At 44.1% G+C, this 21,595-nt stretch overlaps 1 protein-coding gene across 4 annotated transcripts in view; it reads left to right on the top strand.

Annotated features, from left to right (window-relative positions):
• The first annotated feature begins 6,720 nt into the window (after positions 1 to 6,720).
• The window catches only part of LOC136858116 (ATP-binding cassette sub-family G member 8), a 312,642-nt gene continuing 297,767 nt past the window's right edge, over positions 6,721 to 21,595 (top strand). For all 4 annotated transcript variants that reach the window (XM_067137421.2, XM_067137423.2, XM_067137422.2 and 1 more), the window contains exon 1: positions 6,721 to 6,908. The gene's annotated coding sequence lies outside the window, so the exon portion shown is untranslated. The remainder of the gene's footprint in view (positions 6,909 to 21,595) is intronic.

The raw sequence follows: 21,595 nt of genomic DNA on the forward strand, positions 1-21,595 counted from the left end.
AATTTCTTTTTCAATACCAAAGAATTAATTTTCTATTTCTCGGCTTAAATAAGTATTTTTTTTCTTTTCTCTTCCTTGCACATCAAGTGAGATAAAATTGGATCGTACCTACTTAAAAGTTCAATGTTGTCAAGATAATTTTCACTATGATTCTCGCCCAACTTTTCCTGATGGCCACGAGATGCTATGTTCCATGTAGTTAAGAGTAGGCATTACTTGAATAATCCTTTTCAATAATTCCTTCCTTCCTCAATTCAGAACCCAAGAAATCTCCAAAGGTGGCCTCATTTTTCCACATTACGTCACACACGCAGTTAGTAGCGGCGATTGCGAATTAGAAGTGGGGGGGGGGGGGTGGCGGCAAAATACTGTATTTACAGACAAGGAAAAGTACCCGGGTTTTCAGGGGGAGATAAACACATCAACACTTTTTTAAAGCTATAATATTGTAAGTTTCCTGTTGCTCTATGAGCCATCTATTAAATATTTTCATTCCCCACCCTGAAGGGGTGGGGCGGGCCACCTAGCGGGTAACGCTCTCTCTCTGGCCAAGAGATGCAGGCGGGTTGGGAAGATGTGACGGAAGAAGGAGGTGGGTAAAGGATGTGAATATATAGGAGATGAGAGAGGAATTGTGCCTATGCCTAACTATTGTTCGTTGAGTGAGTTTATTAGCATAGATGGTTACAAAGTAGTACAAAAGATATTACGCAGATTTAGAAGTATGTAGGAGGATGATATAAAGGCTGTGGGACGAAGGTGGGGTTAGTGCTAGAGGTAAGGGAAAGGGCTAAGATGTGAAAGTTACAGGAAAAGTTATGCAGGGAAGTGAGTAAGGTGTGAAGGGGTTTGGTTGGGGGTTGTATTGGAGGGGAAAAAACCCGTAGAGGAGGGTAAAAACTGATTTGTGGACTCGGTGGAAGGAAAGGAGGAGCCGGCCGGGGACGGCGACGGGGTGTATGAGATCGGTTAGCAGGTTGGGGAGGAGAGCGAGATGGTTCAATGTGATGATGGCGGCCTTGAAGATGGATTGCGTTGTTGTTGAAATGTTGGACGATGTCCAGAGTCGGTAGATGAAGGCGAAAGAGGTGGGTAGGTCCTGTAGCGTTGAAAATCAGAGTTGCTCTGCGAACTGGTGTTCCTGTCTGGCGGAGGTCTTGAAGTATGGCGTCGTTGGATGAGAGCGGGTCCACTCCTCGGATGACGCAGGTGCAATCGGTCGATGGTAGCGGCATTATGTCGGTGGTAGTGTCAGTTGCAGGCGGTGGTTGTGGACTTGATGAGGTAGGGGTGGGAGGCGTGGTGGTAGTAGTGGTCATGATAGGGATAGGATGAGTTGTTACCGTAGTCGTGAGCGAAGTTGTGAGGGAGGTGTGAACTGGGGACGTTGTGAGGGTGGTAGTAGTGGTGGTGGTAATAGTGGTGTAAGGAAAGGGTGTGGCAGGGGTGTGCAAGGCGGTGGATCAGGGGAATAGTCCGGGAGTTGCTCTAAAATACTGCTGGGAGTGTCTTTCATGCGATGGAGGTGTTGGCAGATTTGTGCCCCAGTGGCGAGAAGATGGTCACGTTCGGTGGATGTGTTGATATGAAGAAGGACGTCGTTTGATGGTACGGAACCTTCATAAAGCCTTGTGGCGCAGTATACTCCAGACTTGCGGAGTTCGGATAGGATGGTGTCTTCAGTGATGGATTGTTGGACGTCGAGGACAAGACAGATGTACATCTTGGGAGGCTGACTTCCAACTTGGTGTCTGGCCTATATGCTTTGTTGGGTCGGCTGGGTGCGATGGTAGAGTTGCGGCGTCACCCGGCCGAATCAAAAATAATGAGATAAGCGATTACACAGTCCACTGTAGAGACAGACGGCGAAAAGCGTGTGGGTTCTGTGATATAAGTTATATGTTGTGCTATGAGCTATTATATTTTTATAGTTTTCATACCCCGCCCGAAGGGCGGGGCGGGCCCCCTAGAGAGTGGCGCTCTCGCTCGGGCCGGGAGAAGTGAAGAGAACTGGGAGCTGTGAGAAATGAAGAAGGTGGGTAATGCGAATTGATATTAGGTGGAGAAGTGATGAGGGCCTCTTGGTTGAGGAGATGTGGGTTAGGGAGTAGTGAAAGTTCAAACTGGATTTCCGATGTATAAGAGGAGAAGGTGGTGATGCGTGGTTTAGATGTTATATAGGGAGGTGGTGAGAAGTCGGAGTAGGTCAGCTGGTAGAGGTGATGGAATGAAGGAGGACGTTGGAGGAAGGGGTGGACTGGCTGGTGGTGGAGGTCGATGTGGGGTGGCAGTTCGGGGTCGATGACGTGAGGTGTGTGAGGGTCTGGGAGGGGAGCGGGAAGGTTCCACGGTGAGTTGTTGACCATAGAGGCGTGCGCCGTTGGTGATGAGGCGGTGGACTTCCTCTTCAATTTGCAGGTGAAGACGGACTAAGTATGTTGGTCCCGAGGTATTCCAGATGCGGAAGACTCGCCGGGCAGGGATACCTTCGTGGTTGAGCTCGTGGATGACGTCTCTGTCAGAAATGAGAGGATACACGCCGCGGAGGACACAACTATACATGATGTTGCGGGCTGGTTACAGCTGTGGCGATGGCGATTGTTGTGCGGCATCTGCTTGAGGCGGTGGCTGCGTTGCTGGTGGCGTCGTAGAGCTTTCTTCGGCGTTGGTTGGCAAGCGGTTAAAGTAGCGAGGAGGGATGTAAAGAAAACTAGGTGGATCAGGGTATGTTGGCTGAGGAAGCGTCGAAGTAGCAATAGGTGAAGGGTGGGAGTACGTAACAGTTGTGATAGGAATGGGAAGAAAGGTAAAAGCGGAGGTCGTGGTTGCGGTGGTGGTTGTTGTGGTCATGATGGGGAGGCTAACTTCCAGTGCGGAGTCGGCCTATATGCGTTATTAGGTCGGCGGGGAGCTGACAGTAGAGATGAATGAAGATCCACCCAGCCGATCAAAAATGAAGAAGTGTTGCGTCGGAGGTCGGAAACGTCCAGTTGCAAGAGAGATCTCACCAAAATCGGAGATGGGATGCCTATGAGCTACTTTCGACAGAGAGGTAAAGGTTGGCAGCTTACCAACTTAAGTGTGGTAATAATAGTTTCTTAGTCCGCCTCTGTGGTGTAGTGGTTAGCGTGATTAGCTGCCGCCCCCGGAGGTCCGGGTTCGATTCCCGGCTCTGCCACGAAATTTGAAAAGTGGTACGAGGGCTGGAACGGGGTCCACTCAGCCTCGGGAGGTCAACTGAGTAGAGGTGGGTTCGATTCCCACTTCAGCCATCCTGGAAGTAGTTTTCCGTGGTTTCCCACTTCACCTCCAGGCAAATGCCGGGATGGTACCTAACTTAAGGCCACGGCCGCTTCCTTCCCTCTTCCTTGCCTATCCCTCCCACTCTTCCCATCCCTCCACAAGGCCCCTGTTCAGCATAGCAGGTGAGGCCGCCTGGGCGAGGTACTGGTCATACTCCCCAGTTGTATCCCCCGACCAAGAGTCTGAAGCTCCAGGACACTGCCCTTGAGGCGGTAGAGGTGGGATCCCTCGCTAAGTCCGAGGGAAAAACCGAACCTGGAGGGTAAACAGATGATGATGATGATGAATAGTTTCTTGAGATTTTGATTCAATACCAAACAATGAAACTGCCACCAAAGGAAGAATATTACAATTAAAACGACTTACGACGACAATTAAAATCATTTAGTATTTTACTACACACTAAGAAACTAGCAGATACTAAAGAGACCGCAAGACTGACAAATGCGCGTGGCAAGCGGGCGAATTACACCTGTGTCCATGACCTTGGTAAAAACATATACCCCTGCTACCCTTCTTCACAGCACAAGTTATATGCTGCTGCGCGAGTCTCCGCTACTTGCTGTGGTACGATGCAGATCGGTTAGCCGCGGCGACCGATATTTTGTGCGTATTTCCGCTAAGTATTTAGTTAATAATTAAAGACATTAAACGAAAAAACTACCTGATAAGACATCAGGGCATGTACAAATGGCTTGTTTTAATCATTCGTATAATTCCTAGTTTCAGCTGGCTAAAATGGCATTAAAATGTAATGTTCTCTCCACAAAGTGGAGGTGGGGGGCAGCCCCCCCTCGCTCCTCCTAATCGCCGGTACTGCACACGCTTGCAGATGGTTTTGAGCCAATTCATGGTATATTCTCTTCTTGTCAAGTCCTTGCCAATTTCTTATTCCTTTGACCCATGTTTGGCTTACGTGACGCTCACGATCTCTGTTTGCGAAAAGACAGCATGGTTCACAGTAGCCACAATCCATTTTTTTAAATAGCGTGGAATATTTCTCCCATGTCGTGTTTTATAACTATAATAAACGCAAGAGAAACTTCTGTTTTCGTAATCGCGAACAAACGGGCCTCTGGGTCTACAGAGAAAGAGTTTCAAAATGCTTTTTTTTTTAGACTATCATCCTTTTAACTGTCCGGTCCCGCGGTGTAGGGGGCAACGCATCCGCCTGTCACCCGGCGGCCCTGAGTTCGATTCCCGGCCGGGTCAGGGATTTTTAATTATAAATGATTAATATCCATAGCCTGGGGATTGGGTGTTTGTGTTGTTCTTAACGTTCCTTTCCTCAACACTTCGGCAATTTCCAAATACACGCAGGTTCATAACATATGGTGCAACTAGGGGAGAAATATCTTTCTAGGTTGACGCCCCGAACAAATAGCATTAAAAAATCATCCCTAAATCCAGAATAAAATATCCTCGATCCGTGAGATTTTTCAAAGAACTGTCTTCGAATGTACATGGTGAACTGTCTTCATTTCCCTTAAATGTTTCACCATGGTCACTACACAATGACGTAACGCTTGATGAATTGCATTCGAAGGATTTTTACGTTATCTTTCTCTTCAATTCCACACCGCTACTTCTTTCTCTATTGGAACATTCTTTTACTGAAAAATTAGTGTCTATCTTTGGCAATTTGTTTACAACCTTTCTTTCCTTCGGCTTGTTTCTTCTCAATGCACGACTGGAATACTCCCTTTTTCTTAATCCCTGACAAGATATGTACGATGTCGCTATTTTACCATATTGGATGTAAACCTACTCACATGTTATTAGCCTTTGAAAATCTATAGACATGTACGTTGGACATTATACCGGTATATCACAATACATACGTTGTTAATGAATCTACTGTATTTACACCCAGAAAACACATTTTACTCACACAGCACACAAATTAAGACGACGTCACAGACTCAACTTAGGAAAAAAAAGAGAAAACGTCATCTGAAGAACTGGTACTGAAGACCGAACCGATAGTTACGCTCTCATACTACAAAATGAACAGGCTAACGGAGATTCTAAAGATCTTAGTTAAATGAAAAAGGGAAATGTACCGTACTCCCAAGCCCCCAGATGGACAGGAAATGTCATGCGAATTGAAATAACAGCGATGAAAATCGCTCGGCCGTTCGAATTCTTAGGCCACAGCTACTCAGCGGCAGAGCACAGTTAAAACGTGTCCACTGAACTAGAACCCTTTTTCAAGAAGTAGAAGTTAGGTATGTCCGCCTCTGTGGTGTAGTGGTTAGTGTGATTAGCTGCCACTCCCGGAGGCCCCGGTTCGATTCCCGGCTCTGCCACGAAATTTGAAAAGTAGTACGAGGGCTGGAACGGGGTCCACTCAGCCTCGGGAGGTCAACTGAGTAGAGGTGGGTTCGATTCCCACCTCAGCCATCCTGTGGTTTTCCGTGGTTTCTCACTTCCCCTCCAGGCAAATGCCTGGATAGTACCTAACTTAAGGCCACGGCCGCTTCCTTCCCTCTTCCTTGTCTATCCCTTCCAGTCTTCCCATCCCCCCGCAAGACCCCTGTTCAGCAGAGCAGGTGAGGCCGCCTGGGCGAGACACTGGTCATCCTCCCCAGCTGTATTCTCCGACCCAGAGTCTGAAGCTCCAGGACATTGCCCTTGAGGCGGTAGAGGTGGGATCCCTCGCTGAGTCTGAGGGAAAAGCCAACCCTGGAGGGTAAACAGATTAAGAAAGATAGAAAGAAATAAGTTAGGTATAACCCCAATATCATGTCACTGAACCAAGCCCGCCGAGGGTGACACTCATTAGTGGAAAAAAAGATTAGTCCGAGTTACTGTCCTACATCGACCTCTAGCTGCTGGAGTGAAGACTGCAATTCCATCCCGTTATTAAACAAATCATTTTAAAGTAGAGTTATTTCAAATTAAGGCAGATATCGTTATCGGAGGCTGCTATGCCACTGCGTTTAACGTAAGACTAACTACTTTTACGGGTTTTGGAGACGCTCAGTCCGGCAAGTTTCTTTTGCATACTAGTAAAACTACCGACACGAGGCTGACGTTGCATAGTACCGTACTGAACCGGGATCGAACCCACCCGCTTGAGCTCAGTTCAGCACTCTACCGTCTGAGCTAGACAGCCTGGCAAAGTTCGAAGAGGTAGTTCACGTTAAGTCTCCCTCATTACTATAAACTCTTCGCAAAGAGACATCCTAGGGACTGTACATTGATGTTTCTTCTTTCTTCTGATTTTAAAATAAGGTCCTGATTTGTTGTATAGTAAGGGTCCATAAGGGGGGAAAGGAGTCCTCCGGAGCTGTACAGCGATACTGGTGTTGCGAGTAGGGTGAAGAGTGCGCAGCGGTTGGTACCAGTGTCTGCCGCATACCTGCTCCTCAGTCCACAACACATCGCACTGAACCTGGTTAGAACCTCTGGGCTGAACACAGCTCCGGCAAGCTTCAAAATGTGTTGTTCGGCCGTCCGGTGTGGGACTACTTAATAGTGCTAAAATCAATTGTGTTAAATGACAGTCATGTGTGGGTGACGCGATATTGCTTTCATTTCGTAGTGGATATTGAAAAAGAGAACTTCAAGTCGCCTGTGACGTATTCTGCCCCGAGCCAAAGGTGAGTGATCCTCAAGTGTACAGTTAGTTATAACACCAGTTGATTCCGCTATGGGATGCAACGGCATCTCTCATTCATTAATGTAGGAAGTTGGCACTTCACAACGGACGCCCGAATTGGTGAAAATACCTTGCTGATCCATGCACATCCAAGGCTCATTTGCAATAAAATGCATAGCCTACCGTTGTTATTTCCGGGTGTGGGTGGAAGAAGTATATAAACAACATGTGTTTACATTCAACCACTCGATTGCTCTTGGCAAATATTATCTTTTATTTCTTATTTGTATCAAGTAGTGAGTGAAGCAGGCGATCACTCCACCCAAGAATATTGCAAGATATCGTTGTTTTAAAAATGCCTAGATTATAATATTTAAAGGGTCATCCTTCGTTGGGGGCCGATAACCTCAATGTTAATATCTCTTAAATTGAGTCTCATCATCATCATCATCATGATAATACTGTTTTCGGCAAAATATTTCTCTCTCACCGGGCGAGTTGGCCGTGCGCGTAGAGGCGCGCGGCTGTGAGCTTGCATCCGGGAGATAGTAGGTTCGAATCCCACTATCGGCAGCCCTGAAGATGGTTTTCCGTGGTTTCCCATTTTCACACCAGGCAAATGCTGGGGCTGTACCTTAATTAAGGCCACGGCCGCTTCCTTCCAACTCCTAGGCCTTTCCCATCCCATCGTCGCCATAAGACCTATATGTGTCGGTGCGACGTAAAGCCCCTAGCAAAAAAAAAAATATTTCTCAGTAATATTTCGATTAAGTTCTTATGTCTTGCACAGAACTATGTCATTCTACAGAAAAAATGAGGTGGTACCTTACTATCCTGTCTTCATTCACAGAAAATAAAGGTACTGTTTTCTTGCTTGAATACGGTATGGCATTTCACTGGAGAATCTAGAAAAAATGTTGCTCTGTGAAAGAGCGGGGACTCTTTCCTTATATATTATTTTACTTTCGATTTTTTTTTCATCTCTTGTATTAAATATCAAAGGGACTCTTACGTTATAATTATAACAGCCAAGGGGTGCACGTACGAAGCATTCATTCCTCAGGTTCGCGAAAATAATAAAATACCATATGAAGTAGTGAGCTAATTGTACCGGTATTGTAAATCTATGTGACGCGAATGATCTTTACCACATTGCCGAGTGGCGACGATAGGATAGGAAAGGCCTAGGAGTTGGAAGGGAACGGCCGTGGCCTTAATTAAGGTACAGCCCCAGCATTTGCCTGGTGTGAATATGGGAAACCACGGAAAACCACCTTCAGGGCTGCCGACAGTGGGATTCGAACCCACAATCTCCCGGATGCAAACTCACAGCCGCGCGCCTCTAACCGCCCGGTGCTCGCAGTTCCAATCCCTGTTAACGCACGTGGGACTTTTGAAATGAAAAGTCACGTCCCTTTCTTTTGGATTCTACGTAGAACTGGAAGGCCCGTGACTATGATCCCGATATCAACAAGACGTAAAACTATTAGCATGCTTTTTGGACTTGACCACCAATACAACATTTTTTTTTTTACGATTTGCTTTAATTCGCCCCGACACAAATGGGTCTTATGGAGACGATAGAATAGGGGAAGGCTAGGAGTGAGAAGGAAACGACCGTGGGCTTAATTAAGGTACGGCCCCAGGATTTGTCTGGTGTTAAAATGGAAAACAACGGAAAACCATCTTCAGGGCTGCTGACAGTTCGAATCCACTCTCTCTCGAATGTAAGCTGATATAAATAGGTGACCGAAGCCGCACAGCCACCTGCTTGGTTACAACTTTTTATTCCCGTGTCATTTCACTAAACATAACACTCGGCGAGGTTGTTTGCTTATTTGCTTCTTTCTGGGAACAAGTTATGACTGCTTGCCGACCAAATCTCCAGTATGGATTGTAGTTTAATGAAAGTGAAAATACTATAAATTATTGTATTATTAGTGTCATCGTGTTACGCTGAAATTGTTAAATTCGTCGAATAACGTACCACACTTTGGCGTTCGGTCGTGATATTTATTGCTTATTTTTTAAAAAAAATCAAAATTAGCCACCCTACACTTCTAACTACAATTGTTAAGTAATCCATAATTTTCAAATTGTTTGATTTAAGGGCCTCCAGTTCTGCCTGATAACGTGTTACTACTAGTGTATGCCTGTAAATATACGGACCTCAAATCGGAAGAGGAAGAGGCAAGTGTTACACCTCTCGCTTGGTTTATTATGAGTTACGACTAAGCCAGGCTGAATGACTCAGACGGTTGAGGCGCTGACATTCTGACCCCAACTTGGCAGGTTCGATCCTGGGTGTGTCCGGTGGTACGTCAGCCTCATGTCGGTAGATTTACTGGCACGTAAAATAACTTCTGCGGGACTAAATTCCGGCACCTCGGCGTCTCCGAAAATCGTAAAAGAAGTTAGTGGGACGTAAAAACAAATAGACTATTACTATTATTCTTATGACTAAGAATCAATTATATCCCTGTTCTATCATCAATACGAAAACATACTGACACCTTAGGAGAAGTTTCCCTGGACGTTTGTTTTCGGAAGTATTGTAACCATCCTCTTTAACTGTATGTTACAGGGTCAGTGGTGGATTAATCTTTCAGAATGGTGTTCATTGAACTGACACGATGTCTGTCTGGGGTGCATAAACAAATGTCATCGGGAAGTCTCAAAGTAACCTTGGCCTGGATTCGAACCTGACATCTGAGGTTTTTGAATTCACCTTAGCATTCAACATTAAGTGGAACGATAATAAAATGAAGAGTAGAGACATTGACTAACAAGGAGAGCTTGCCAACGTGTCCCCCACCGATATGATCCATTTTCAGTATACATTACATGCAGACCAGGGCAAGAGCTTCCAACGGTCCAAATTGCAAGACAAAACTCCAACCCATCTCCCAGAAATTGGAAATGAAATGAAATGGCGTATGACTTTTAATGCCGGGAGAGTCTGAAGACAAGTTCGGCTCGCCAGGTGCAGGTCTTTTTATTTGACTCCCGTAGGCGACCTGCGCGTCGTGATGGGGATGAAATGATGATGATGATGATGATGACACATACACCCAGCCCCCGTGCCAGCGAAATTAACCAATGATGGTTAAAATTCCCGAACCTGCCGGGAATCGAACCCGGGACCCCTGTGACCAAAGGCCAGCACGCTAACCATTTAGCCATGGAGCCGGACCCAGAAATTGGAATCTGAATATTTTGAGAGTGCTTCACAAGACCAGCACGTGACAAATTCCCACAACAAATGCGTAGCCCAACGAGCAAGCTCTCCGTTTCACAAGCTTGTGATTCACGAATTGAATGTCTGACTCATTGGCTGACTGGTCAGCGTACTGGCCTTCGGTTCAGAGGGTCCCGGGGTTTGATTCCCTGCAACTCGCACACCACACATAACAATCCCCCACCACAATAACACGCAGTTACCTACACATGGCAGATGCCGACCACCCTCATAGGAGGGTCTGCATTACAAGAGCAGCACCCGGCTAGAAATAGCCGCACGAAATTATCATTACGAATTGAATTTCACCTCTGTAATGTTTTCGTGGGTGTGTTTTAACGTTCAGTTTGTACGTTCTTTTCATAACAAGAACTTTGAAGATAGTATGCGCAGTAATACGATATTGGTTGACTAACGCGCATATTCTCATTTGCTTCTTTGTGGAAAATCGGAGGTTACGTATTGAAAATACGAGTACTAGTACCTTGTCGTTAACTGTTGAATACTTCAAGAATTACGTAGGCGCAGTTATAAATGATAATTACGAGTTTGGTGTCACCCTGGAATAGATACCCAGCATTTAAGTCTTTTTGTTTTATTTTATGTTTGTGTAAGAATTGTGACCAAAGCATTCACGGATTTCTGTTCATACGTTTTCGTCGAGGAGTAGGAATACCGCGGACCCTTGTAATACAACAACAAAAAACACTACAAAGGCGAAATTCGAACCGCGGATCACGAGGCTTTGAACCGAGGTGTTCGTTGCGCGTTTGTTGCGGAAATGAGTAGACGTAGTGAAGCTCTCTCGAAATATTCACATGCCCTTTTGTCGGAAAAGGGTTGGAGTTGCGTCTTTCAATTGGATCCGGTGAAAGTTTCCGCCATAGACGGCACTTTGACTATATTGAAAATGGATCGAATCTGTGGGGACACGTTTACAAGGTTTCCTTGTCTGATCGGAGGACAGACATTTATCTAAACACAGACGTGAAATGTTATTTAAACAGAAACATCCATTAACTAATACAAAACACTATGGTAAAAAAGAGAAATAAACTCTTGGCTAGAGTAATATTATTAAATAAATAAAGGAATAAAACCATCCTTGGTTAAAATCTTTAGATGTTGGCTTCTTACAGGCACGTCCCATCTTCATATCTCTCTACCTACATGTGAACAATTATGCCGGACAAGGTTTTTTCAGAGACGGTCAATTTTCTCTGTTTGTGTAATGCCCATAATTGAGTAGTGTGTGTTCAAAAAGCGCTATTTCCACTTCAAAAAAATAAATAAGTATTCAGTCCACATGCATTGCACTATACTGCTAATAATAAGAGTCGGTGTGTGACATTTCTTAGAGGGAGGTCCGTTTACTGCCCGCCGAGGCGGGATAAAGGGAGTGGCTGTGTGGTTGCCATAGAAACGAGGGTGGGGCGACTGCGGTTACCATGGAGATGAAACTTCAGGGCAGCTCGTCTTGCTGGGAGTTGCCAAACCTGTCACTGTCACTGATAAGAACCTGATTGTATAAGAGTGATCGCAAATGGAACGAGACCGCCTGGCTAGGTAGTCTACAGCAGATCTGCAGATCACAGCGGTCAGAATGAAGGAGGGAACAAGTGAGCCGGAAGCGAGGGGTAAGAGCATGTAGAAAGGAATGCTGGAATGTGGCAACATCGTGAAATGGCACGTGCAATGCTTTTCCCTCCAACCTTACCTGTCAGACGCCAACTTTAGTTAAGTCTAGTATAGTTGAATATTATCGAGCAATCCAGGCCAGGAAGATGTTAAAAGTTGTACCAAACCCCATCAAGGGTACGTTGCTTTACTTTACGTTTCTTGCGCTTTTTCCACAACTTTCTTATGGTGGAAATACTGTAGCATCCTTTGAACACACACTCCTCAAATACTGGCTATCACTTTGAAGATCTACGGCTGTATTCAGCGGTCGGCACGTCTATCTTGGTGCTAACTGAGACATTCATGACAAGGAGATTATTTGCAATAAATAAGTTTTATAAACTTAAGTTCGATAAAAGGCTATTCTCAAATTCTATAAGGATGATTATGTAAATGTCTCTTAACACTGATAACCGTTTCCGCCAATAAATTTTCCACGAGGAGTCAAATTAGTTTCCTGTGGTATTCTGAGTTTAGTTCTTATATTTCTTGCTATTTTGACGATCAACTGCAAGAATAGTGCAATTTTCAAGTTCCAGTGCATCTTTCTCTACCCATTGAAATAATATAATTATTCATACATCATAATGACGGACATTATCAAGCAGAAGTCACACATCCAATCTAATCGTAAGTGCGCTGTGTATACAGCCACGATGTCTCTAGCCCATAAATGGAGCAATGATAAGACTTGAACTCTATAAGAGTAATAAGTCCACTGAATGTAAAATTGTCGGCCCCGTGGTGTAGGGGTAGCGTGCCTGCCTCTTACCCGGAGGCCCCGGTTTCGATTCCCGACCAGGTCAGGGATTTTTACCTGGACCTGAGGGCTGGCTCGAGGTCCACCCAGCCTACGTGATTAGAATTGAGGAGCTATCTGACGGTGAGATAGCGGCCCCGGTCTAGAAAGCCAAGAGTAACGGCCGAGAGGATTCGTCTTGCTGACCACATGACACCTCGTAATCTGCAGGCCTTCGGGGTGAGCAGCGGTCGCTTGGTAGGCCAAGGCCCTTCAAAGGCTGTAGTGCCATGGGGGGGATGCAGAATTGAATTCGGGCTCCTTGGCTGAATGGTCAGCTTACTGACTTTGGGTTCGGTGGGCCCTGGGTTCGATTCCTGGCAGGGCCGAGGAATTTAATGCCTCTCACTCAAACTACCTCACACTACCGGCTACAAGCGATTACCTCATAAAATTGAATGTCAAAGTTGGAAGAATATGTTATTTGTATGAGAGTGCTATCGGAATTATATTAATCGTCACACAGTATTAAATCTACCTATTGGTACTTAAAACGATATAATTCTAGATAAGTAATGCATGAAAGACACAGTAATAGGACTCTAATATTGACATTTTATGTAACGATTCTCGCTGTGACGTAAACTGTGTGAAACATTCTTCTCTCCTGTTCGCAGCTATAAACTTTCATTTCTTTGTTTATTACAGAGCTTGCTATTTGGTTGCGTAAAACGCTGTTTGATCAGTAGTGGAATGCGAACGAAAGGCCTTGTAACAGTTGTACGTTGGCACGCCAATCAATCAGTCATTCATACATTTTTGAACAATTTGTTTTAGGTTTGATACCGGTACTGCGTGAATGACTGAAATGACCTGTAACGGGACGAAAGAATAACTAGGCGTATGAAGGCATGTCTTAGTGCCTTTGATGAAAAGGGTAGAGGACATTTTTTATAACTCTGACAGAATTTATTTAGTTAATTGTATACATCTTCTCGCCGTCTTTAAAAACAGTGACTCTCTCTTCGCCAGTTATTCTAGAGACTGTTGAAAGTAGTGCTAATAATTGGGCTGAAAAGGAAGACCCGGATGGGAATTTCAGCCGCGAGTGGCCAAGTCCTCTAGCTCGGGGACTGAATGTTTGTGTTTGTCTAATTACACAAATTCATTTGCATACAACACAGCACACTGCCAACAACAACAACAACAACAACAACAACAACAACACAATAATAAATATATCGCTCCAAATAGGATTGGTGTCGGGTAGGGCATCTGGCCGTAAAACAGGGCTTCTTCTACATGAGTGTCGACTCCAGATAATTGTTTAAGGCTAGGAAGAAGAAGAAGAAGAATAAATTTAACTTTTAGAAAATAATGAATTAGTATTGCAAGAATCTGAAGAGTGAATGCGAAAGTTAAAGATTTTTTTAAAAAATATGAAGAAATATCTCAAGAGATTCTGGAGTTTGTTGATATAAGTCTTTAAATCATTCCAATGAAAGAAGATATGTAATGAATTGGGCTATTTATAGTGCAAACCCCAGTTATGTGTAAAAATGCAAATTGATCAACTTTAAACGGATAATAGCACAGATCTGAACATTATTTCGTAACTGACAATGAATGTGCGTTGTTTACAAACTGTTGTTTAAGTAGCATTTGTAGTTACTGAAGTATTGAATTTTACTCAATTTACGCTAGCATATCCATAAGCTTTTTTCGTTTCTTTGTTTGTCTCTTTATTTCTTCTCATTTAATTTCGCACTGACGAACTGGAACATATTTTATGGCTTAGATATTATATCACGGTTGCGTAGGGCCTATTATACATCGAGGCCTGGGGTAGCAAACCTGTCTCTTACTCAGAGGTCCCGTTTCGATTCCCGGCCATGGCAGGGATTTTTACCGGTATCTGAGGGCTGTATCGAGGTCCACACAGCCTGCATGAAAACAATTAAGGAGCTATCTGGACGTGGGATAGCAGCCTCGATCTGGGAATACAATGATAAAAGCCGAGAACACTCGTCACGCTGATCCCGTGTCACCTCATAATTAGAGCCCTGCGCGGATATACAAAATAACATCCGCATCCGCAAATGGTTATCCGCGGATATTATAAATATTTACGCACAGTATTTTACACTCAAGATATTGAAACGGATAGATCTGTTAACATAATACAATAGGCCTGACACCTGTCACCACAACCCCTACAGTCACAGGTTCATGAGGGATTTTCTCTTGCGACAACTACTGACGGATTGACCTTTGTTCCTTTCTTCCGCTAATTGCGGACAGAAGGCAGTTAGGCTTAGGTCAGATTTACGGCTTTATGGTCTCAATGCTCTATATATTACCATTCTTCCATACCAGTGTCAAGGGTTGCCTAACTACTAGCAAAAGTAAGGGCCGCTTCACACTAGGCGACTGGAATCGGCGACCAACCGCCCGTGCTTGTGAAACATTGTTTTAAATGGAACTCTTCACACTGGGCGACTCAGTAACCGAGCTACAGAAAGAAGCTCGGCGACCGACCTTGCAGTAACTCACTCCCGCTACCGGTCGCCGAGGCAGATTTCACAACCCGGGCTGGCGACAACTGGTGAACCAATTGTTTTGTATTGGAGTCTTCACACTAGGCGACTGTGTAGCCCAGCTACTCGTCCTCTTTGCGTTCCATTCAAAACACCCTTCAGTGTCATTGTGCATTTCAAGTTCCTTCCCGTTTTGTACTGCGTTTCAGAATATTACAAACTGTACTAAATAAATATGTTACATTCACTATGAATGATTTAATTATATAAACTGAGCAGCGTCCATCTGGAACTTAAACTGTGACGAATAGGCTATAGTAATAAAGTTGAGAAGAGAAATACATGGTATGAAGTAATGCCACAGTTTTTCAGCGACTTCAAAGAAAGAACATCCCAGGAAAGGAACGAGCTTTGTAATTAAAATATTACAAATATAAGCCACAACACTTTTATTAAATGTTCAATATAAATGAGATTTTGCTGTCCGACCTTTTTGGCTGTATGCTCAGCGCAGCGTCCTTCTGTCCAGAGGGTCCTGGCTCGATTCCCGAACGAGTCCGGGATTTTTTTAAAAATTTGCTTTAGGTAGCACCGACACATTCGTCTAATGGGGACGAGGGTACAGGAAAGGGATACGAGTGGGAAGGAAGAGACTGTGCCCTTAATTAAAGAACAGCCCTAGCATTTGCCTGGTGTGAAAATGGGAAACCACGGATAACCTTCTTCAGGACTCCCTATAGTGGAGTTCGAACTCACTATCTCTCGAACGCAAGATGATAGCTCCGTGGCACAAACCGCGCGGCCGTTTGCTCGGTCGGGGATTTTAATCTCGTATGGTGCCACTGCCTCGGGGACTGGGTGCTTTTGTTCGTCTATACACACCACACGCAATAGTAAATACATCGTTCCGTAAAATTGGGTCAGATGCAGACCTCGATTGGAAAAAAGTCCGGCAGAATAGAAAGATAATGGAGAAGATTTTGCCAATACAAGGGCAGGCAGGAAATTGTTTATTATCAATTAAGTTGTGGAGAGAACGATATTTAAGGCACCTTGTTGCGAGAGTTCTTGATTTTACTTTTAAAATGAAGGTTGAAGGGAATCAACCAACAATTTTCAAAATGAGGCTGTACGAACAACTATAGTACCGTCTTCTCAGTAGTCTACACAGAAAAGTGAAGTACCGGTAACTATAAAAAAAACTACGAAGCTTTCATTCTTTTCTTCAGTAATAAGAGCAGCAAGAGACACTCCTCTGCCTGAGAACTCGTTATAAAAACTGTCACTAGGCCGGGGAAGGCGGCTAAGTAGCGCGGCCGGCTACCGCACGGCGACACGGAATTCACCTGAGCTACTCTGTAGCCGATTCTGGTCGCCGATTCCTGTCGCCTAGTGTGAAGCGGCCCTAAGAGTACACCTGAGTGAAAAATCAATTAACATCATTATTTAGAAATGATCAGCAAAATTATCCGCAGAATATCCGCATCCATGCAGGGCTGTACTCATAATCTACCGGCCTTCGGGCTGAGCAGCAGTAGCTTGGTAGGTTTCAGGGTTATAGCGCCATAGGTTTTAAATGTTTCACTGTAGGTCTAGCCTCTTAAAATATGTTGATAATCTGAATAAGCGATTATCTCTATTACATATGATTGGCCTTCTGGAAAACTTTTGTTTATGCCATTTCTAGTGAGCAATGGCAGTCGAGTATGAACAATTTAGATTAAGTAAGAATGCGAGATTTCTCTGTAATTGACAGATGCGTGTGTTATGAGAGTAAATATCTCCTCAGTGGGTGTGTCCCAATTAAAATATGTTGTGTGTGTTTTTTAAGTTTCTCCATATGCTCATGTTATCACAATCTTAGGTGATAATGTTAAACCACGCAAATCCCCATTTTTAGCTTTCTCCATTCACTTTTCTCGATGAGCGTGAAAAAACTTTCATTATTGCACTTCTTTCAAGTCATAATAAATTAATTACCATGCGTATCTTGTGTTCGTTTATGGTTGGGATGAGATGATTTCATCTTGACTGCCGCTCATAGTTAAAGGCACATTTCTTATCCATCGCAGTAATATGATACTGTGATATCTCTGTTACAAGTCTCGCTAGGGCAGGTCTATTTTAGATGCTATAGATTCTGTCAACGCTGTTCACCTTTGGGGAATAATAATCATAACAATAACAACAACAACAATACAGTAACTTCTTTTTATTCTGCTTCTTAATCTGTTTACCCTCCAGCGTTGGTTTTTCCCTCGGACTCCGCGAGGGATCCAACCTCTACCGCCTCAAGGGCAGTGTTCTGGAGCGTGAGACTTTGGGTCGGGGAGGGATACAACTGGGAAGGAGAACGAGTACTTCGCCCAGGCGGTCTCACCTGTTATGCTGAACAGGGGCCTTGTGCGAGGATGGGAAGATTGGAAGGGATAGACAAGGAAGAGGGAAGGAAGCGGCCGTGGCCGTAAGTTAGGTACCATCCCGGCGTTTGCCTAGAGGAGAAGTGGGAAACCACGGGAAACCACTTCCAGGATGGCTGAGGTGGGAATCTAACCCACCTCTACTCATTTTACCTCGCGAGGCTGAGTGGAACCCGTTCCAACCCTCTACCGCTTTTCAAATTTCGTGGCAGAGCCGGGAATCGAACCCGGGCCTCGGGGGGCAGTTAATCATACTAACCACTACACCACAGAGGCGGACAATAATAATAATAATAATAATAATAATAATAATAATAATAATAATAATAATAATAATAATAATTGTGTGTGCCGGATGCACCTCATGTAATGCAGACCCTCCGCTGAGGATGGGTGGCATCTGCCATGTTATTATTGCGTATTATTGTGGTAGTGATGTGATGTCGTATGGCCTTCGGAGAGACTTGGTTCAGGTCTTTCTATTTGACGTATATGAGCGACCTGCACGTCTGGATATATCTTTCTCTCCCTGTGTGTGTGTGTGTGTGTGTGGGTGGGTGTGCGTGTGCGTATGGGTGATGATGATGATGATGATGATGATGATGATGATGATGATGATGATGATGAAGTAGGGAGAGGGTGAAATCCGGTGTCGGCACATAACCTACTTCTGTCGAATTACACCTAGGGGTTTCCATCCGACAGACGAATCGCTATCAACAGAGTCATATGCTTCCACTCCAAATGAACACTGCAGAGAGATTAGGAGTTGAAGTCAGGCTTTTGACATGCAATCTTCTTGTTAAGACGTCGTCTCCAAACGGAGGTAGACGATCCACACGGCCAGCTCTGATCTTGACGTTGCAGCCATGTCATGTGAATTTGTTGGAATATCTCTCAGGATCTTTCATGCAGTGGTTTCCCGTTGCCTTCTGCAGTCGTTGCCCCCTCTCTACCGCGGGGAGGTGAATGTCAGGATTTCACCGTCATTGAAACAAGGACCAAATGGCATTTCCTTGTATCTCTGGCTCTTTAGAGAGGACATGCAATCTAGTGATTAGAAATTGTATTCCACCACTTCTCCTATCATGTCGGCCAACATTCTGATGCAGATCTTTTTCCCTCCTACGGGATTCTAACCAGCTAACCCCGGTGTCAGATCATAAGACTTGATGCCTTAAAAATCATGGCCACCAGGCGGACTGTTATTATGGTGGGGGATAGCGTTGTGCGTGATGCGCGAGTTGCAGGAATGTGGGGGGCAGCACAAACACCCAGTCACTGAAATGAAATGGCGTATGGCTTTTAGTGCTGGGAGTGTCCGAGGACAAGTTTGGCTCACCAGATGCAGGTCTTATGATTTGATTCCAGTAGGTGACCTGCGCGTCGTGATGAGGATGAGATGATGATGAAGACGACACGTACACCCAGCCCCCGTGCCAGGGAATTAACCAATTATGGTTAAAATTCCCGACCCTGCAGGGAATCGAACGCGGGACCCCTGTGACCAAAGGCCAGCACGCTAACCATTTAGCCATGGAGCCGGACACCCAGTCACTGAACCGAGGAAATGAATAATTTACGATTAAAGCCAGGATCCTACCAATGGTATCCGACGCACCAAGGCCAAGACAATGACCACTGCAGCTAGAAATAATAATAATAATAATAATAATAATAATAATAATAATAATAATAATAATAATCATCATCATCATCATCATCACCATAATAAGCCATGCTGAGTGGCTCAGACGGTAGAAGCACTGGCCTTCTGAGCCCAGGTTTGTGGGTTTAATCCCGGAGCTCAGTCCTGTGGAATTTGAAGGTGTTCAAATACGTCAACGTCGGTTGGTTTAGCGGCAGGGTAAAGAACCTCAGCGGGACAAAATTACGGCACCTTAGTGACCCTGAAAACCGGAATAGTAAATAACAGGGCGAAAAAATTAATGGCATTGTTATGCAATTTTTAAAAATGTATGAACATCCTTTTAGGTGGAAATGAAACTTCTTGTTATGTGCCGAAAGTTGTAACTGTAGGGCTCGGAAGTTGAAGACCTATAAATTGCCTGAAAAAGATATAAAAAGACGTAAGAATATCCAAAAAGGGCCTAAAACTGGCAAAAAGAATGTTAAAATACGATCCAAATTCATTCATAATTTTAGTATTAATTAAATATTTAATGAAGAAATATAATGTTTTAAAATGGAAAATTCTGGTGGTATGCAACATACAGTGTAAAAGTATATGAGTGAAATACTTACTCTTTCAGACATTATATATTTTAGAGTAGCATAATTAAAAAAAGGAATGCTGTGTTTGTTAAAAAAGTACTTGAAGAATTTAATAATAATAATAATAATAATAATAATAATAATAATAATAATAATAATAATAATAATAATAATAATAATAATAATGTTATTTTGCTTTACGTCCCACTGACTACATTTACGGTTTTTGGAGACGCCTAGGTGCTGAAATTTTGTCCCGCAGGAATTATTATACGTGCGTCTGCCGACACGAGGCTGACGTATTTTACCACTTCCAAATACCACCGGACTGAACCAGGATCGAACATGCCAAGTTGGGGTCAGAAGGGCAGCGCCTCACCCGTCTGAGCCACTCAGCCCGTCGTTTGAACATTCTGGATGATAAGGTGTGGTCTTTTAGTCAACATCTGCATGATGACTATGCTATTGATAACCCCTTTTTTTTAAGATGACAACAGCAAAGTTCATCGGGCTGGACGCAAATGTGATTGGTTTTATGAACACTCCTCCACCCTATTACATCTCGATTGACCTGCAAAATCACCTGACTTGAACCCCATTGAAAATATGTGGGACATGGAACAGAGGGTAAAACTCCGACATCAGCATCCCCCTGCGTACCCTGTGAACTCTCTTCCTAACCGCATCCAGGCGGTTATCAAGTCCAGAGGCGCAGGTACACAGTATTAAATGATGCTTGTAATGATTTTTCCAGGGGTGACTAACTTTTGTCCTGTGAGCTTACAATCTTCCCGAACAACCACCCACAAATCAGTTAAAAGCCCTATAAACTGAATGAACAATATATTGCCCACCAGTCAATCGCTAACCAATCGTCTATCGATTAGTGACCAGTCAACACCCAATTAACCATTCAGCGGTTTTTGTTCGTGGAGGGAGGATGGTTGCCCAGTTGTACTTCTTAAAATCCACGACCTTCACCTGTACATGGATGATATTTTGCCGAACCTTTACCTAATATGTTCACCGGGGTTCTTTTACGAGCATATTATATCAGTGATTGTGATGTGCTAGTGATGACAGTTTTCAGGGGAAGTATAACTGGGCAGTCTGACTTTTCGAAGAATGAAGGTATCGGCAAAAGAGCCACGACGTGAAAGTGAAAGACACCCCATGACTTCACAAACCTAATACCGTCGGCTTTGGAATAGAACAAGAGTTGGCTACGGGAGGTCGGAAAAGCGAGATGAAATTGGAAGGAATGTCGTTTCGGCCGCGATCGACAATAGAAGAAGCTAGTACGTTTAACTCTCGGTTATTAATATTTAGATCATAAGCCATGAGACCTACAGTTTTACATTGAACCTGAATCACAAGAGCTTGATTTTTTGTTTCATGTATTGCTAGGATTGTAACCGCAGCCTGAAAACTAGTGCCCCCCGCCCCCCTGAGTTATCCCAACCCGTCACTTAGCTGTACTTCACTCGTAAAAACTTGTCGATATGAACGTGTTTCTGAGACGTATATCATTTCTTCTATCTCACATGGCAGTTGGTTGTATACATTCATTAACTATGACCTCCAGTGTGTTGTAAAAATTGATTTCTGATCTGAAAGAGGAAGGAGTGAGTGGGAGGAGAGAGTAAAGGCAACCGCGCGGAAAGGAAATTCTTGTTCGTAAGAATTACAATTACGTCATTAATAATTCAACAGCGAGTGACGGCCATGTTTAATTACTACGATATTGATGCATTGTTCTGTTGTTAGCCATCATAAAGTGTTCTTAGAGAATCAACTTCCTCAGTCATTATAAGTGTTTAAATATGACTAACAACAGTT

This window comes from Anabrus simplex, chromosome 1 (genome assembly GCF_040414725.1).
Source record: "Anabrus simplex isolate iqAnaSimp1 chromosome 1, ASM4041472v1, whole genome shotgun sequence".
Lineage (NCBI taxonomy): Eukaryota > Metazoa > Arthropoda > Insecta > Orthoptera > Tettigoniidae > Anabrus > Anabrus simplex.